This window comes from Canis lupus, chromosome 18, assembly GCF_048164855.1.
Source record: "Canis lupus baileyi chromosome 18, mCanLup2.hap1, whole genome shotgun sequence".
Classification (NCBI taxonomy): Eukaryota; Metazoa; Chordata; class Mammalia; order Carnivora; family Canidae; genus Canis; species Canis lupus.
Genome location: NC_132855.1, coordinates 30,408,308 through 30,429,178, shown reverse-complemented (window position 1 = coordinate 30,429,178; position 20,871 = coordinate 30,408,308). Strand labels below are relative to the sequence as shown.

General features: G+C 35.4%; 1 long non-coding RNA gene across 2 annotated transcripts; it reads right to left on the bottom strand.

The window, feature by feature from the left end:
• Positions 1 to 917: 917 nt before the first annotated feature.
• LOC140608947 (uncharacterized) lies at positions 918 to 20,814 on the bottom strand. Of its 2 annotated transcripts, none has more exons than XR_012010938.1 (3): positions 20,664 to 20,814; positions 14,588 to 16,794; positions 918 to 9,336 (listed from the first exon to the last, which is right to left on the bottom strand). It is a non-coding gene; the product is annotated as an uncharacterized lncRNA (long non-coding RNA). The 2 variants fall into 2 exon arrangements; XR_012010939.1 differs by having other exon boundaries at positions 16,612 to 16,794.
• Positions 20,815 to 20,871: the final 57 nt, after the last annotated feature.

Sequence of the window (20,871 nt, the reverse complement as noted above, 5' to 3'; positions counted from 1 at the left end):
TGACCTGCTTCAGCCTCCAGTTCTTTAGCTTGCGGGCCTTGAACACCTCCCCGGCCTGATTCCAAGCCTGCAGCGGCAGCTGGATGCCCTGCAACTGGTTGGCCATGGAGGTAGAGACTCTAAGGCAGAAGAAAGCTGAGTAAAAAAATTTTAAATAAAAATTATCAAGTAGATGTCTAGAGTATAATCAATGTATGACACACATGATATTTAAAAAAAAAAGACATAGTTATAAATTATACCTTTTATCTTCCAGGAATTTACAATTAAGTCAGGAAAACAAGATTATGAGATAAATTAAAAAGCAGAATACAATGAATTGCAGTATGTATGTGCACATACATTTACATAATGAGGTGAAAAAGAATTATGAGTTTTAGGTATAAGACAGTTTAGTTTAGAATTGTCAATGAAGACTGAATTAGTTTAGAACCTCATCATCTCGCATGATATGGCTCTACTTTAAGATGTTTTTCAGAAGGGTCTCCTTCTATCCAGAAGATAAAACATGGAAGGGCTATGTGAAATCCAGAGGTAGAGTGTAAATGCACTCTGCTACATGGAGCCAGTAAACTTCTAACATATTGGATCAAGAACAGTGAATTCCAAAGCCTATTGTCTATCTCCCCATTGGCCTATTTTTTCTCTCCATATTTTAGCTCTCTCTTCTTTTTTCTCCTATTGGATAATGCTGTGCTGCTATTTGAAGGCAGGGCATAGTCTATAAAATAGGTTTTTATAAATAAAGGTAACAAAATTCAAATCAAAATTTTTAAAAATTCTGGATTTAAATGTGGATTTGTACCTGACCAATGAGATCTACAAGAAAGATCTCTTTTCACTGACAAAAAAAAAAAAAATATATATATATATATATATAGAGAGAGAGAGAGAGAGAGAGAGAGCTAGGAATTAAGTTTCCTGTTGTTTATTTGTTTTTTAAGATTTTATTTTATTTATTTATTTGTTCATGAAAGACACGGAGAGAGAGAGAGAGAGAGAGATAGGCAGAGGGAGAAGCAGGCTCCACTTGGAGAGCCTGTTGTGGGACTCCCTCCCAAGACCCCAGGATCACAACCTGAGCCAAAGGCAGACACTCAACTACTGAGCCACTGAGGTGCCCCTCCTGTTCTTTATTGTAATAAAAATGTAGAACAGCAAAAATTTCTTAAAACTGTGGCTTAAATTTTATTGAGCATATCTATCTCCTTTTAGAAGAGATATTATGAAAACAAAGAAAAATAAGACAGTCTCATATCTCCAGTTACTTCTAATCACTGGAAAAGTAGAAAATGAGCCAAGAAGTTAATCATGCTATAGATAGATTATAAGAAGGAAAAGCACGATAAAAAAAAATATACATACTACTTCTTAAAATAAAACCAAAGTTAAAGAAATAAAAAAATAGGAATGAAATATACTTTACTTTCAAGGAAATACCTTCTGTAAAGAACAGATATATAAAATATGTTGAATTTTAGGGTACACATAACACAAAATTCAGGGGATAGAGAGACGGAAGAAGAAACTGGAAGAGTAGTCTGAGACTGATAAATGACAGCTTTATATAACAGATTATAGAGTTTGGAAGCTATAAAATAATTAAGATACACTTAAAAATTTTATGAAAAAGAATCTCGTGATGAGATAATAAGGAGAGGTACTAATCACTATTTGTCATGAACAGGAAAAATAAATATACTGAATATATTCAGAAATAAAATCACTAGGATTTCATGTGGAAAAGATAGAGATAAAGCTAGTGTCAAATATGATTCCCAAATTCTTGTCTTGAGTGGTTTGTTGATTGATAGATTTTATTACTTGAAATAAGAAACACAGAAAAAGTAATATGATCAAGAGCATAGGGGGAAGCTTAAGGCTAAATTGGAGGTAGAGAATTATATACTCTGAAATTATAGGCGAGATAAGAAAAAGTAAAATATAAATTAATTTCTAATCACAAATTTTCTCTGAAGCTAGATAGAATTTTAGATTCTGTCAGGAAAAATCTAAAAGATTATTTTTTACAAAGATTGCACTTAATAAGAATGAATCTGAAAGTCAGCCCTCCTGAGAGAAATAATACATATATTTAGAAAAATTACAAGAAAAATATTACATGAGAGTTCTAACTATACATTTTTGTCATTTTAGAAAATGTTAGATCTGCACCATAACCTGAAATACACTTTTTATGCAACATATAAGCTTTGCATTTCACTTAAAAGTGAAAATACTGTTCAAAAAAATCTTATAAATCTTGGAAAATATATGTAAGGTATTATTCAATCTTTAATAAAAAGAAATTTTATAACCCTACCATTCACAATATTGAGAGTGAGAGAGATAATATGAGAAAATATCCATACGCATTTAATAAAAATACAAATTAAAGTAATTTGATATGACTATCAGATTGGCAAAGTTGAAGAAGTGCTAAGAAAACAAGAAACAAGCATTTTAAATAGTGCTAGTGGAGATAAAAGGTAATTTCTTTGTTGGAATTTGAAAATGTAGATGAAAATTTTTAAATTTTGCACATGTTTTTAAGATTTATTTATATTTGAGAGAGAGAGAGAAAGCAAGTGCAGGGAGGAGGGGCAGAGACAGAGAGTGAACGAGAATCTACAGGAGACTCTGTACTGAGCACAGACCCCAACACCTGGCTTGCTTTCTCAACCTTGAGATCATGACCTGAGCAGAAACCAAGAGTCTGACGATTAACTGACTAAGACACCCAGGTACCCCTGCACGTTCTTTTTATCAGTCATGTTAGTAATAAATTATGGTATATTCAAGAATTGGACTGCAAATATATACATCTCTACTATATCGCAAATAAAGTAGTTTTTAGCATTTTTTTAAATTAAAAAAGAAACTTTCAAAATCTACAAATATTTAAAATTACTTAAAAATTAAATTTATACTCTTTCTCAAAAGGACTTTTTAAAAATACTTATTATTAAAATACAGTTGACACACAATGCATATTAGTTTCGGGAGTACAATGTACTATATGGGAAATGCTTACTATTTCTCAAAAGGACTTTTGAATGGGTAATTCTAGTCACACTATGCTGCAGAAATGCCAAAAATCCTCTACTCTCATTTATCTTCCTTAAAATCTTAGTCATCACAATTCAACAGCTGCTTCCAATATCTCTGATTCTCTATTAAGACTCTCCAAAACTTTTTTCTACACCTGAGGGCTGGTCATCTCTCCTGTCACCTCTTTTCTCCATCTTTTCAGCTCAATTTTCTTTCCCTTTCTTGCATGCATCCTCTTCACATGACTTAATATAGCCTCCTAGACCTATGCAGTGCTCTAATTCATTGATTTCCTGGATCAACACAGCAAATATCAGTGTCTGCAACTGCCTAAGCAGTAAAATATCCTTCCCCTTTAGAAGGTAGAAGAGAGGCTTTAGAGAAAGAGAGACAGCTGAGAACATTTATATGTTAATATCTGAGATTCTGTCATGGTGAATTTATCATATTTGTCAAAGTTAACATAAATAATATTTTAAAATCTGGTTATCCAATAAGAACAGATTAAATTAATTATGCAAAATGCAATAAATTTTATGCAAATAAATTTGCAAAAAATATACAAGTTAATGCAATACAATTATTAATGCAGTAAAACCAATGCCATGGCTTTAAAAAGTGTGTGTACATATGAAGTATACTTAATGACAGACTTATCTATGCATTCAATTTTATTTTATTTTTTAAGATTTTATTTCTTTATTCATGAGAGACATAGAATGAGAGAGAGAGAGAGAGGCATAGATACAGGCAGAGGGAGAAGCAGGCTCCCCGCAAAGAGCCTGATGCGGAACTCCATCCCTGACTCGGGATCATGCCCTGAGCCAAAGGCAGATGCTCAACCACTGAGCCACCCGGGCATCCCTGCATTCAATCTTAAATTCAAGAAACAATCTAGAGTGTATGGTTAATCCCTACACTTTTTTTTACTGGATATATTTTTATTCTTATATCAAAATATCTTTAGTAATAATTTTTACATAGTAGGATAAGAAATTACTTTTTACCTTTTTTCTAATCCTTCTACATTTTCTAAATATTACATAATAAACATTTGTGACAAGATTAAAATTAATCTATTTGTAAAGGTGAAAATCTTCTGCTTTAATGTAAAGTAACATGTTAAATTTAGAGTAAGGAAATCATGTCTGATTTCATCCCAAGAGAATTTTTTAAAGTCTCCGTTTGACATTTATGCAAAGTCACGTATGCCAGTTCTAAAAAAGATGGATGTAAATTATTTCTCACGCTAAAAGATAAAACCATTTCCAACTGTGTTGGTTTGCTTTAGGATTATCATAACAAAATACCACAGACTGGGAGGCTTACACAACACACACTAATTTTCTCACAGTTCTAAAGGCTGGAAGTTCAAGATCAAGGTGCTGGCAGAGCTCACCTCTCCTGAGGCCTCTCTGCTCTGCCTTCTCCTGTGCTACTCTGCTTGGCCTTCTCACCATGTTCTCACGTGGCCTTTCCTCTGTGCACAGACAGCCCCGGTACCCTTTCTCCTCTCCTAAGCACACCAGTCCTATTGGATTAGGGCCTCACCCTTGTGACCTCACTTAACCTCCGTTAACCTCTTTAAAGGCCCTATCTACTTATATGGTCACATTGGGGTTAGGGCTTCAACATATGAATTTTGAAGGGAGCACAATTGAGTCCATAAAAACAACTAAAATACACTTGATATGTTAAAATAAAACTTAAATTCCATAAGGATGATATCAAAATAGTGACAGATATAGTTCATATAGTAACACTATATATATTCTAATTCTTTGAAAATTTATCTATAACTTTATTAACTAAAAAACATAAAACATAATTATAATTAATAATTAATCAAAGATTCTTTGTTTCTTTTTCTTTTCTTTTCTTTTTTTTTTTTTAAGATTTTATCCATTCATTAGAGACAGAGAGAGAGAGGCAGAGGCACAGGCAGAGGGAGAAGCAGTCACCATGCAGGGAGCCCGACGTGGGACTCAATCCTGGGTCTCCAGGATCGTGCCCTGAGCTGAAGGCAGCGCTAATCCGCTGAGCCACTGGGGCTGCCCTCTGTTTCATTAATGTTGAAAATGGAAGAGACTGAGTGTATTTCTTTCATTTTTAACCTATCTGTGCCATTACCGGGTGTCACATATACAACTGTGCAAACAGATCCATTCATCTCAAATGCAGAGCTGGAAAAAAAAAGTGGTAGACTTCAGGGAATGCCCTAAAAACATTAGAAGGCCCACTCCTTAGCTGTTCTTTGTTTTCTACCTTGGATTATACCAAACTGACCAAAACTTGTATTTATAATTGGCCTATTAAAACAAAAATAAAGTTTGACAGAGAACATTAATCAATTCATATTTCAATAAGGACATAGATTACATAAGCCAATAAATCATGCAACCAGCTGTGTCTTTTTTTTCAAAAAGCATTGGTAAATAATCAGTTGGACTGAAATTAATTGCATCTTTTCTTCCCCCAATCCCTCACACACATAGCAGTGTCAAATAGTCGGGAGACAAAGAATAAACTAAGATTTAGTCATAAATAAAATAATTCTGCATCCAAACTAAGTAGTACAGGGTAGGATTATTGGGTTCTTAAGTAAAGACCCAAAGCAAATCAAAGTGCTAAGACATTAGATCACAACTTTTCCCAAGGGATATAAATATTTTTTCAAAGTATAAAAATTCATTCACATGGGAGGACTTTTTTTTTTTCCTTTTGTGGCACTTCTGTCAATAATGGTTTCATTTATCCAGTTTTGTTTCTCAAACTTTTAGCAATAATTTAATCAAATTATTTCTGCTTATAAAACTTTGTTTGAAATGTGCATTTCCAAGAAAGTATCTTTCTTCTTTAGAAAGTAGAACATGAGAGATAACTGTGAATAACTCACATGTTAAGTATTAAAAACTATCTTGCAGTGTTACTAGTTACAGTCACCATGTTTCACATTAGCTTCTTGGATCTTATTCACCTTGTAGTTGACAATTTATATACCCTCTTACCAATCTCTCCCTATTTCCCCCACCCTCCAGCCTTTGGATATCATTTTTCTACTTTTTGTTTCTATGATTTTGACTTTTTTTTTCTTTTAAGATTCCATGTATACGTGATATCTAGCAGTATTTATCTTTCTCTGTATGGATTATTTCTCTTCACATAATGCTTCAAGGCCTATTCATGTTGTCACAAATGGCAGGATTTTCTTCTTCCCCATAGCTGAATAATATTCTATTGTATATCTATTTAAAACATCTATATCACATCTTCATCTGTTGATGGATGGACACTTATTTCCATATCTTGGCTATTGTAAATAATGATGCAAAGAACATATCTCTTTTTTCCGAGACCTCTTTGATACCTATTTTCATTTTCTTTGGACCCATGAGGTCTGAGGATCAAATGTAAAATATGGTGATTACAGCTAATAACACTGTATTGTAAATGAAATTTTGCTAAGTGAGCAGAACTTAAATGTTCTCACCAGAAAACAACCAAACAAAAAAAAATATATGAAGTGATGGATATGTTAACAAAACAGATGGGGGCGGGGTGGGGACCTTTCACAATGTATGTCAAACCATCACAATGTATACTCTAATATCTTGAAATTTACATGTCATTTGTACCTCAATATAGTTGAAAGAAAAATGAAACAAAAAACTGTACTTTGCAGCTGATTCTTCTCTTTCTCTAAGGACTTAATGAGGACTAATACTATCACATTTTGCACTCCTGTTCACTTTGGTCAACCCAAAGTCTGAGTCTCCCAAACCATCTATTATTTCTCGGACTGCTGACAGGCTCCAGAGGCTGCTAGTTAGGAACACAGTTCTAGAACCGGCTGTCACTTACTAGCAACCACTTATTGGCAACCTTGGGCAAATCACTTAAATTTCTAGTGCTTCATGTTCCTTATCTGTAAAATGAGGAAATAGTACTTACCTCATCTATTAGAAGGATTAAATGATAATAGTGTTTAAGCATTTATGCACATAGCATTTCCAAACAGAGAAATACAGTATATCTCCTAATCTGACCAAATGCTACCCGCCTTTCCAAATCTTTTTCCTAGCCACATGAAACCCCGAAAGAGGTAGCAGCTGCTTCACAGGCATGTGACCTGTTCAGTCCTTCAGGACCCCACATTTATGAGGGCCCACATTTGATGTAATGTTCATCTGTCACCATCTTGACGTTCAAACGGATTTTTGGACATGATTTCCTACATTTCCATTTTGCACTGGGTCCTACAGATGATGCAGTCAGTATGTCATCCTGGGATTCCCTTTTCACTTCAAACTCTTCTCTGAATATTATCTTTGACTTCTTAAGTCCCGAGGACACCATTTTCCTTGCAACAGTATGAAGCAAAGGATTTTTTTCTGTCATACCCCATAGACCATAGGACCAGATGGGAAGCAGTTGGGTGTGAATCTGTCCCTCCTGTTTGAAGCTTGCACCATCAGACTAAATCACCCGCTCTTCTATTCCCATGTACTGACTGAGTCACTCCTTCAAATTTGCTTTGGGCTCATTCTCTTTCTCTTCATTCCTATTCATGCGTCATTCTCAGTGACTTCAGGATTCATGTAGACGAACCATTTCATCTTCCTGCAGATCCTTCCCCTCCTCCTTCCCCTTCCTGCAGATCCTTTCCCTTCCTGCAGATCCTTCCCCTCCTCCATGTATAAATTATTTTATTTATTATTGTAATTAGATCTTCATAATCAAAGTTGTCTTTTCACCATCTGTGTTTTTGTTAATGTGAAATTGAATTGTAGTTGTAAGCAAAAGTTGGTAGCCTAGGGAACAATTGTATATTCAGTTTAACAGAAATAAAAGAATATTTGTCTTAAAATGCAAGATTGTTACATAGCCTTTCGCCATGCACTTACAGTATAAAAAATTTAATTTCAAAAGTGAAAATTGCTTGTGCCATTTGAGCTTTAAGGGTTGGAATGTTTAAGTGCAACAACACCTCCTTAAAGAAAAACAAAGCAATCTAGGCCTCCCCTGCAAGAGAGCATTTCAGATTTATAATTAAATCTAAATCTTTAATCACCTGCTCTTCCACCCCTTCCCAAACAGTGATGCCCATACTGCACCAGCAGCAACTCATCATAAATGAGATCTTAAAGTCAAACACTCTTTTCTCTGGTTGCCACCTGCTGTTCTTTCAGCCTACATCCTTCAAATTCAGCAAAACATCTAAAACACTGATTCTGCTTTTCACTCTCTATTTCTGTGTCCTGTTCCCTCTTTCACCTGGCCTAGAGTCCATGTTTTCTAACTGAACTTATCCCCTTTTAATTATTGCTTGCCTCTCTTTGTTTTCTCTAGCATCCTCCACTGAAAAAATGCATACACTAGTTGAATCCATTTTAAAACATGTTTCATGCCTGCTTCTGAGAAGCTGAGTATAATTGTAGAAGATCACCAACTAGAAAGAAGAAAACTTTAAAATATATACTAAAATTTTCATATGGATATCCAATGCTCCCAAACCTCCTACACCCCTGTAGTAGTTTCACTTCCTAACACTGAATCATAAACAACCCTTTATACTCTCTCCAGTCTCTTTTAAGCACTAACCATTTGTCTATTCTTCTTCGGTGCAAAGTGGCAGGGATCATTCTTTTAGCACCTGCTAATCATGTTTTCTGCCATTCTGCTTTCTTCAACTTACACTATAGGTTTTCCCCCATCATTCTCAAGTCTTTTCGTGTTAAGGTCACTTGTGACCACCATCTTGCCAAATATTCTACTCTGTCTTCTTCTTAATTGACCCTCCACCAGCATTCTTTCATTGACATCCTCTCTTCCCTTAGTACCAGATATTTGACACTTTACTATCTTCCACTTATCTACGTCACTGGTTATAACCTTTTAAGATTCTCTCCCCTCTTAATATATGCCTGATTCAAACATTGGGTGTGATCTCCTTGGTTGCTCTTATCCAATTCCACGGTATAAATATCATGTACACAGGGTGAACCGCTGCCCCAAGTCTGCCAAGCACTAAAAGGATTCCCAGGACTTGAGATTTTGAACATTACAATGGAGACAGTCCAGGGCAAACCAGGATGGTTGTTGACCCTCTATCTATATGCTATAAAACTCTAAGCCATACCATTTAAGTCCAGAGCTGTATCTTCACTTGGTTTGTAATATACACTTCAATGTTAAATCTATTTGAAATGAAACTCTTGATTTTTATCTTCAAATTCTTCTCTTATTATCCTTATCACCATAGATGTTGTCATAAGGTGCCAGTTCCTAAGGCAGAAGAAAAGAAATCAGAAGTTATTTATGCTTCCTCATGACTCTCCTTCTGCCATTCCCCTGTACAGTTGCCACTGTCCAGTCTTGGCAGCAGCATCTCCTACCTGCACCACCACCTGCACTAGTCTCCTAGCTACCCTCCTCTTTTTAACCATTGATCTTTTCCATTCTGCACAATGAATGCTGGGATAACTTTAAACTAATGATTTTTTTTTTTGGTAAAACATATATAAAGGCTCATTTCTTTTTTTTTTTTTTTTAAGATTTATATCTTTTTTTGAGACAGAGAAAGAGAGAGAGCACGCGTGCATGCCCATGAGTGAAGGAGGGGCATAGGGAGAAAGAGAATCCTCAACCAGACTTTCTGCTGAGCATGGAACCAGACAAAGGGCTCCATCCCAGAACTCCAAGATCATGAGGTGAGCTGAAATTAAGACTTGACTGCTTAACTGACTGAGTCACCCAGGGACCCCTAAAGGCTCATTCCATTTAAAAAATTTCAGTGGTCTCCCACTACTTTAAGAATAGCAGCAAAGGGGATCCCTGGGTGGCTCAGTGGTTCGGTGCCTGCCTTTGGCCCAGGGCGCGATCCTGGAGTCCTGGGATCGAGTCCCGCATCGGGCTCCCAGCATGGAGCCTGCTTCTCCCTCTGCCTGTGTCTCTGCCTCTCTCTCTCTATCTATGTCTATCATAAATAAATAAATCTTAAAAAAAAAAAAAAAGAACAGCAGCAAAACATCTCTCTGGGGTTTACAACGATGCTTCTCTACCTGTCTGCAGAGAGGATTGAGTTTTGTTTTTGCTTTTTTCTAATGTGTCATGGACTGACATGCGGTTCCACTGCACATGACCAGAACCTATTTGCAGCATGAAATACTCCTAGCAAGTCAGAAAATACCTGAATTGAGATAATCATATGCTGGAGCCTTAGCAATGTGAAGTTGCTACAAAGGTTTTACATTTAAGTACTTGCTTGTCTTATTTGCTGACCGGAAGTGGTCTATGACCCAAACTTTTATTAGCAGTGGTCTACAAGGCCCTGCCTCTCTAGCCTTAACTCACACAACCCACCCACTTGCTCCCAAACCAGCAGACACCCTAGCTTCCTTTCTGCCCTTCAAATGAACTATCAGACCCGTGGACTCAGCTAAAAACATTCTTTGTCCAGCTCTCCACAATAAAGCTTATTGTTATCCTTCACATCTCGGCTTAGACACTTAGACACTCTCCTCAGAGAGGCTATCCCAAAGCACTTCTCTTACTTGATGTTTTCCAATTATTCTCTGAATCAAATAGAGTTTATTCCCTTTATAATACAATCCAGGATGTTAACATATATTTTTAATTTAAAAAAGAAATTTTTTTGAATTTCAAAATTAAGATTACTATACTAAGTCTAAAAACTCTTTGCTCTTCAATTCTACCCTTTCTGAGGAAACCACTATCAATAGGTTAGTCCCGTGGCTGTGCTGGTATGTGCACATACACACACACACACACACACACACACACACACATTTGTTTACTTGTTTTTTAATGGAATAACACTTTACATATTACTTTGTAATAGTATAAAATAATTTCACCTAACAATACATTTTAGACATGTCTAAAGTTTAGAAACCTAAACCCTTTTATAATTTTCTTGAAACAGATATACATAAAACTCAAGCAGTTTTCCATGATTTTGGGATATGTTTTTAACTTGCAATTCTTGTTTTGTTTTACTGTTTGTTTCCCTACTTCTCTGTTCCCTTTCTCCACCTGCATCAATTTACCCTCTTTCACGTCCACAACCCATTGTGATTCTTGCTAAAAACTCAATGTCTTTCGTTTCTCAATGTGTTTTGTATGCCATTCTATTTGGTTCTCTGCATCTTACTCTTCCCACTTGACAGCTCATTGTCAAAATAGTTCCAATAGAAATAACATAGATTCTTCTCATTCCTTGTAATTGCTTTTTTTAGTAGCTCATAGTGTGAATGTAGCATGTATTTTTTTCAGCTAAAGTCCATTCACACTTTCAATCTTTTGCCTCCACAAAAAAAAGGACAATAGGCATAGTTGTATATATATCTTTATATGGAGGTGCTTTTACTTTTTAGGAATGGGGTTGCTTCTAAAACTATGGTTATTTTAAATTTTACAGACATTGTTAAATTGCTTTCTGAAAAGGTGAGAATAACATATATTCTAGCAACAAAGAAAATACCATTTCCTTCACAACCCACCAGCAGGTTTATTAAAACTATTAAACTTTGCCTGTCTGATCAGTAAAGTGCTATTTCATTGTTATTTTAAGTATAGGAAATTTGAATTTACTCTTATGTGAATTCCCTCTTCATATATATCCTTGATGTGTTTTTTTAATCAGGTAGTTTGTCTTTTTCTTTACAATTTGTAGGGACTTTTCTATACCATAGAAACATTAAACATTAATCTTTATCTAGGTTGTAATCCTCTCTCCACCATTCTATCATTTGTGCGCTTTCTGATGGTGTAGTGGACACTTGTCATACTTGTGGTTCCTTCAGGAAATACTGTACATCTTTTTTATATGTGAGAATTTCTCACTTATGAGGCTGCCTGTCCTATAAACTAGAAAGTATAAACATGTCTTCAGATGTTCCCTTGCAGCTAAGACAAGAGAATAGGCCCCAGCCTCTTCCTTTCAGATTCACCTGCATATAACTTCAACTTGGAAATGATCAAGGTGAGACAGTAGCTGTGGTATTCCTGTCCTAGGGAGATAGCAGTGGTATCCTCTCAAAAGTACTTTCTCAATGAGGTTTAGATGTTTTCTCTTCCAAATTTTTTTTCTGCCTCTGCAGCATTGGTAGTATAGTGGTGATTTCAAATTGTTTTTCTATAACATATACCTAAAATAGATGCTGTCACTTTCAGTCAAGAACCCAAATAATACTGGTATCTAGGCATTTACAAAAATTATATTTTTATGTTAAATATATTTTTTATTTGATTTATTTCTGGGTTTCTGATCATGTTACCAAGTTTCCCCTCAATCCCTATACTGCGTATGTACCTTGATGATTTTCTTCTAAGTATTTCATGTTTAAACTTTAAATGAATTGGTAACATTTAATTATATATATATTATTTTTATATATTCACATTTTTATATACATATTTTAGTTCAGATTTATAAATTTTAAATATTATATAGTAAATATTTTATGCATAAGGAGAGAATGAAAGGGGAGATCATTGATGTCCAATGTAACATTTTACAAAGATGGAAATCTTCTGTAATGCGCAGTGCCCGATAAAGTAGACATTAGCTGCACTTTAAAATATGACTAATGTAGCTGAGGAACACAATTTTTAAATTTAGCTTTAATTAATCTATTTTATTTTTTTTTATTTTTTTGTTTTTTTAATATTTATTTATTTATTTATGATAGTCACAGAGAGAGAGAGAGGCAGAGACACAGGCAGAGGGAGAAGCAGGCTCCATGCATCGGGAGCCCGATGTGAGATTCGATCCCGGGTCTCCAGGATCGCGCCCCGGGCCAAAGGCAGGCGCCAAACCGCTGCGCCACCCAGGGATCCCTAATTAATCTATTTTAAATAGCACTTGTGTCTAGTGGCTATAGTATTGATCGGCACATAGAGTGAGAATGGGCCCAACTTAGTTTCCTTCTGGGTTAAAGAGTTAATTGGTAGCCCCATTTATAGAATAAGTATTTTCCCACTGAATGTGCCATATATAAAACTTTCATATACAGATATCTATTTTCTAGATTCTCTATTTTTATGGCTCCATATGGCTAATATCATATTGATTTGATTATAGTGACTTTATAGTCTCATTAATAATGTGTAAAGCAAGTTTCCCAGATTCTCATTCTTCTATATGAAACTTTTCTTGGCCTTTTGCAGACATATATTCCTCCAAACAAACTTTTATGTCATTGTATTCAGTTCTAAAATCAACCTTGATGAAGTTCTATTTAGAAGTAGCTCAAATTTATAGAATAATTAAAAGACTTGGCATTTTTACTGTATTAATTCCTTCCAACTCAGATCACATTTTTCCATTGTTCAAATATTGTTTTATGTGCTTTGATAAGATTCATATACAATTTTATATAGACCTGATGTTTTCCTCTTTAAATTATCTGTAAGAATATTATTTATTGTAAATATTCAATTTGTATTGTCATTTGCCTACAGATAATATAGATAAGAGCTATTGATCTTTATATATTTACCTTGTTTCTATCTTAACAAATTCTCTTAGTCAAATTTTTCCTTGATTTTGCTTTTAATTAGGATCTTGAGATTTCTAAGCATACAATATTGTCATTAGAAAAAAGAATCCTATTTTCCATGATTTATACAGACTTCAATTTTTTTAACTTACTATTCGAAAACAATGATAGCAGTAGAAATTTCCATCTCATTTTTTATATTAATTGCAATGAGAGTTTTATAATTTAGAAAGATAGTCTTGGTTTGAGAGAAATTATTCTGTCATGTTTTGTAGTTTACTTTTATTCCTACTTAATTTATATACATTTTTCAGGATGTATTGATATTATCCCAAGGCTGTGATTTTTTTTATAGACTGACATACTGGAAGGTTTCTAGATATTAAGAACATCTCATAAAGATTTTTGCATTTTATATATAAGATAAGCTACAAGTTTTGTTTTTTATGCTAACTTCATGAGGATTTATATTAAATATTTTTTTCAGTGGATTATACTAGGTTAAGTAACATGGGGATTATCTTTTTTTTTTTCAAGGATTTGGTAGACTCATTGTGAAAATCTGTGGTGTCAGGAGCTTTTATTAATGGCAAAGCTTTAAATTCTTCAATCACTTTTATGATTATTGGCTTAAGTTTTTTACTTTCCCTTGAGATCATTTTAGAAATTTAAATTATGTTACAGAGGCATCTTTGTTGTCTCTAAGGTTTTGAGATTTGCTGCCACAAAATTGTCTGTAGAAATGCTTTATTATTTTATTACTATTTTAATCACACCTCCAGTGATGTTTCATATTTCATTACCATTCTGGCGTATTTTGCTCCTTTCTTTTGTCTTAATCAGACTTGCTTCTCAAATCTCACTTGACTTTCAGGATGGTTCAATAGTTATCAAAAAGATGATCTCTAAAGTCCAAATAATTACAATTTTATAGCAAGTTTTTTACGTGATACTTCTAGTTTGTTTTTGTAAAACACTGGTCTCTTATGAATAATAAGAAAGTCTCCTATTACCTTGAGTCTCCAAATGGAACTCAATCAGAAGATCTGTTCCCATTCAGTGATCAAAACTCAATCCCCCAATTAGGGCCTTCTGTGGGTAAAAGAGGAAAGAAGGAATAGAAAATGGATTTAGGGGCAGCCTGGGTGGCTCAGCGGTTTAGCACCACCTTTGGTCCAGGGCCTGATCCTGGAGACCCAGAATCAAGTCTCAAATCTGGCTTCCTGCATGGAGCCTGCTTCTCCTTCTGCCTGTGTCTCTGCTTCTCTTTCTCTCTCTCTCTCTCTCTCTCTCTCTGTGTGTGTGTGTGTGTTTGTGTGTGTGTCTCATGAATAAATAAATAAAATCTTAAAAAAAAAAAAGAAAATGGATTTAGTAAAAAGAGTGAGGACAACTGTTAGCACTTTCCAAATTTGACACGGCAGCAGAGCAGCCTTCAAGTGCACCTGCAGGACTAACTTCCAGAACAACACTGCAGAAATGATCTATCAGACATTGACTACTACCACAATCAGTAAACTTCAACCAACACGACAAAATAGGTTCTATTGTCATTCATGAGGCTGAAACAGTGAACAAATCAGACAATAAATTCCTGTAATAATGAAGTTTTACTTTCGGGAGTAAGGTAGGAATGATAGATATGAAGCAAGCAAGGTAAATATGTAAAATAGATATTATGTTAGATTCTGATAATTGTTATGGAGACACACAAAGCAAAGGAGGTCTGCAATTTTAAATAGGCTAATGGAGGGAAGGGTGCAAAACATGTTGATATCCAATGGAAGAAAGTTCCAGGAGGGAGAAAACCTGACATGTTTAAGAAACAAGAAGACCAATGAGGTTAAAACAGAGTGACTAAAGAGTGTTAATAAGGTGTGGCCACTAAGTTACAGGCAGGGTAAGAAGGTGGGGATAGGCAGAAACCTATAGGTCATAGCCAGCACTTTGGTTCTTTGTGAGGTGGGGCGCTGTTGACGGGTTTGTTGGTAGAGTGACACAATCTAACTTATTTTTTAAGAGGATTGCTCTGGGTGTTAGAAAGAGGGAAAGAGATTTGTTGGTAGACTAATGAAATAGTCTGAGCAACAGATGATGATTCTCATCACAATGCCACCAGTAGATTTCTTAGGTATGAATAAATGTATCATAGATATAGCTGACAAAATGTGTTGATCAAGTGGATATTAGGTGTGAAAAAAATAGAGGAGTCAAAGGCAACCAAAGATTTTTCATTTGAGCAACTTGATGCATGGAGTTTCCATTAACAAACGTGTAGAAGGCTACACAAGTAAAATTGGGCGAGGGGAGGATCAGAAGTTCAGTTTGGGACCTGTTACGTTTGGAATGATTGCTACCCATTCAAGTTGAGTGTCAGTCAAATGAAGAATTACTGTCAAATGAAGGATATGAGTCTGGAATTATACACACAGCCCAAGCACAGATTTTTCTACTGAGATGTGGAAACAAGATGTCATCTAGTTTTCCTAGGAAAACCCTTCATCATTGATTGCCCCCATTTCCCCTGAAGTCTTTTATTTTTTTTTTCATGTTTTCATCTACTTATGTTTGTTCTATGCTTTAAGATGTTTCTTCTACTTGATTTTCATATCTTAATAAAACTTAATACTTGCCCTCACTTCACTTGATTTTTAATTTAAAATCATGTTGTAATTCAAGGGAAAAAAGTATGTAAAAAAAACAAACCAAACTAAACCAAAGCAAAAGTATGTATATGTGCACACAGACACTGCATTGTGAATGTCTTGAGATGTCCTTATTATTCTCATTGTGTTAATTTAAACAGTTCCTTCTTCTCCAGAAGCTCTACTCTTTGCCTGCTTGTCCCCTGAGGCCGTATTATCACTTGTGCTGCTAACTGAAACTCAGGTACAACCTTGGGAGTTACTTCCCATGGTGTCGAGCTCCTGAATAGTGAAAAGCTTATTGGTTTGGGCTCTTGGATCAGGAAAGAGGCAGCTGGAAGATGATCAAATTCTTATCAAGGTACCAGCAAAAAGATTGCCTACTCTCAGACCTCTTCTGAGGACTCAGTCCACAGGAGTTGTAAGAACCAAGAACTTCCACTGCATTCTATATTGACTGTGTCACAAGAGATAGGGGAGCTTCTTAGGATCTTCTGTTTCCTGATTCTTGCCTTGAACATGTATGTTGTGGATTCCATGCCCAAAATACAAAGCTTCCATTTGCTTTCTTGATGCTAAAAAAAAAAAAAAATTGTCAAAATGGTGAATACCACACTTCATATGCTCAATATTTTATTGTCAGCAGAGGCCCCAAGTAGCTATGCAAGGCTATAAAGTGGAAAATGAAAGAAATATAAGCTACCACTGATTTAACACCTAAAATGTGTCAGATATCCTGCTAGGTACTTAACATCTAGTCCTTGTAACTATTACACAAGGTACCTAATATTGATCTCATTTATACGTGAAGACCCCTGTTTCAGGTTGCAGGTAAAAAATTATTCTTAGTCACTCTGGGTCAACCCAAAACTTCCTGACCCCAAACCCCATAGTTTTTCTATTATACTCTTTTACCTTTGAAATATTGTTACTTTTCTCAAAAGATCAATACATACAAATATGTCTGAACACTTTTTGAGTATTTCTTGACATTTTCTGTATATACTATCTCTTGGGATGATAATGTCTCAAGTATCAGCCAGTTTCTGTCAGAGACTGATATGGCAGAGTGAGCAATAAAAGCCAGGGTCGGCTATCTCCAAAGCACATGCCCTTTCCACTGCGCTATAGTATTTTCTATAGTAAAATAAAAATAATTTTTATATTATCCACTCCTCAATTCCTCTTATTAATGTATATATAATTAAGAGTTGACATTATTTTGAGAATTCATTGGACTTAAGTATATTAAAGCAAATTTCTTTGTGTTGTCCTAGCCATAAGGCAATTTCTAGAAAGTTCTGACCACATGCTATGGCACAACACAGTTATTGCTCAGCCTGAAACCTTGGTGCCTTGAATTTGGCCTTGCAACATGCTAAGGTTGGGAGCAGAGTTGTTGATGTATGTTTGATGTGATCCCAACATAGAGACATCATAGAACTACTCTAGTCCTTCCAAATTATATACCAAGATGCTCAGGAGTAATCGTCATTCTTAATATACTGGATCCTGTCCAGGCCCAGATTCTTGGACTTCTCTGAATCTCTCATTATGACCTCAGAATTAATCTCTTTTAACTGGGAAGGACCACCCAGAAGTAGCCCTTAAACTGGAAGTAGCCATACCAAATTTCCCAGAATTTCTTCAAGCTAAAGTGTCACCCAGGACCACACTGAGGCAGGGCAGGACATCTAGTGGAGTTCTGGTTTGGACTCAACTTCCAAGAATGTGTGGTGTCTCCTCCAGCATTGAAAAAGCAAGTCACAAAGTCTAAAACCTACTCACTCATAGAAGTACCTTGGTTGCACTGTATCATCTCACCACTTGGCTTCAGTGTTACATATGAGCATCAGCTGTCCTCATCTGAAGATCACAGCCTATAATCCTAGCCTGTGCATTACCCTAAGAATATGGTAAAAGTCATCTCTCCAATTTAGCTTACCCAAAAGGTAAAAGAAATCTTTAACTTTTTTACTGCTAAGTCGTCTTTGTCTAATTCTTGGTAAGTTCAAAATATTTTAATCAAGATTGTATATAAAATTATTAACTGGGTAATGTAGTACATGACAATTTTTAGGTGAAATGTGTCATATACACGAAAGATATCAACACCGTTTGTCATTCAGCTTATTTCTGCCTGTGAATTTTGGGAACAACACAATCATAAATACCCATTGAACAAAGACGTCAAGATTAATCCTGTGAATTGACAGTAGTAGATTGAGATTTGGTACTTTTTTTTAAGCCTGGTTGTGCAGTTCAGTGCTTTAACTTACATTTACTTCTATGTCTTTGTTTCACATGAGCAAAAATGGAATGTGATGAATGAGCATATTGAACTAGCCTCTAGCTGAGAATTTTTGACCTTTTGAGTATATATTACAACTGCCATATTCCTAACCTTTCTATTAAATCCCTGAGCAACCCCAAATTGATATTGTTATTTAAAAGAAATTTTTCTTGTGTAAAGGGATACTAGTATAGTAACACTGCAAGTCACCATATAATCTGACCTAAGCATAGACATGCCTCTGAAAAACCCAGGATGCTGCTTTTCCTTCAACCATCCATCAACTCAATGACTGAGAATATAAGAAAATTCTGTTTATGATATTCCAGTTTCCCTCAAAACCAAGAACAAGGGGTCTTATCAGTTTGTGAAATATTTTAGATTTCATCTAAAACAGGTAAATTGATGTACAACTGATAGTTCTAGTGAGAAAAGAGAAAGTTGTGCTGGATTTATTTGTCTATTTCTTAAATAAGAGGAGGGGGTTAACCCAAGAGCCATTTGTCAACCACCATGTGGAATCACTTATACCAGACTAAGCCATCAATTAAATTGGAAAGCATCGCCCTATAGTTTCTAGATTGTAGAAAAACGCTTATACAACTGAGAAAGAGTGAGCAGCAAGACTGTACCTGGTTAATCCAATCCCCCGAGTTCTTCCAATTCTATTACCGTAGATTGTCTTTCATCACCTTCTGGATTTTTACCTACAACTGCACTGTGATGCCAGCATCCAGTTACATATCCACACCACTGGTTAGCAGACAGACTAAGAAATCTCTCCAATTTAGTCATTTATGTGTCAGCAAGCAGGGAGCCCCACTTCCCTCATTGCCAGAAAACTTACTTCTGCAGCACTGGAGTGATGGCCAGACATTTACAAGCCATTTTCTTTGGCTGACAATTTTGTTTTTAAACCCTTAATGGAGCATCTGCAACTACTGTTTTATTGAACTAATTTCAAATGCAGTCGTGTTTCCAGTAATCTATGACAGTTTTAAAAGTTTGAAGAGACCAGGAGTTGGAGACAACAGTAAAGCAGATGTGTTTTATTGAGATGTGTTACATCTTACTACACTATGTTATAGACCTATTTCAGGAGGCAAACAATAGGTCAGGCAACAACAACTCCCCTTTAAATGTACATAATTCCAGGTCAAATAATAAAATGAGAACATATAAGCCACCAAACTCCTTGTCCAATATGCAACTATCACAAATGTGTATAAAAATACAAGATGAATGATTACAAAAGAAGTCCTGAAAGTGCCACAACAGATGATTAATTTTGAATAAAATATTCTTTAAAAAAATAAACAACTACTGAGAACCCATGGTGTGCCAGGGACTGCCTTAGATTCATGGAATTTATCAGTGACTAGGGTGTCTGAGTTCAAGAAACTAATGATCTGGGGGATGGCAAAAGCAGGCTAAAACAAAGATAATAAATAAGTAAATTACAAATCTTGCTAAAAGTGCAATGAAAAGACAAACAGGTGGAGCAGGAGCAGGAAGCTCCAAAGTACAAGAACTGTCTGGTGACAGAATCAGGGTAGTCAGCATACCATCTGACAAAATGATATTTGAACAACCACTTGAAGGATAGTTGGGGAATAACAATTATATTTTAATGATAAATTATCAATTAAAAATGAAAGTCTAAAGAACTAATCTGAAAAATTCCACAAAAATCTGATGAATAGAGGTGAAGACTAGTAATAAAGTATCAGAGAGCAAGAATGATGGAAAAAAATACACTCAAGTATTTCTCCCTTTACTGTTCCCAACAGCTTTTTTCCCACAATTCACTTTTCCCTCATTTCCTGTTCTGCACTTCTTTGCTTTCCCCCCAAAATTTACATGCTTCCTATCCCTCTTTACATAACTATACTTGTTTCCAATAATACATTACAGGTGTCTACCCCTTATCCATGGGGAATACATCCCAAGACTCCCAGCAGATACCTGAAACCATGGACACTATCAAACCCCATACATATTGCCTTTTTCTAGACATACATACAATGATAAATTTAATTTGTAAATTAGGCAGAGTAAGAGATTAACAACAAAAAATACAATTGTAACAACAGACTCTAATAAAAGTTATGCAAATGGGCTCCATCTCCAAATATCTTGTACTGTTCTTACCCTTCTTGTGATGATGTAAGAAAATGCCTATGTGATGAGACAAGTGAGGTGAATAACAGGCACTGTGACCGTAGCACTAAGTTATGTTTGTCAGGCTATGTATGCTCAGGAGGAGAATCATGCACTTCTGGAATGCAGTTGACCTTGGATAACTGAAAATGCAGAAGACAAAACTGTGGATAAGGGAGAACTAGTATATTATATCCCA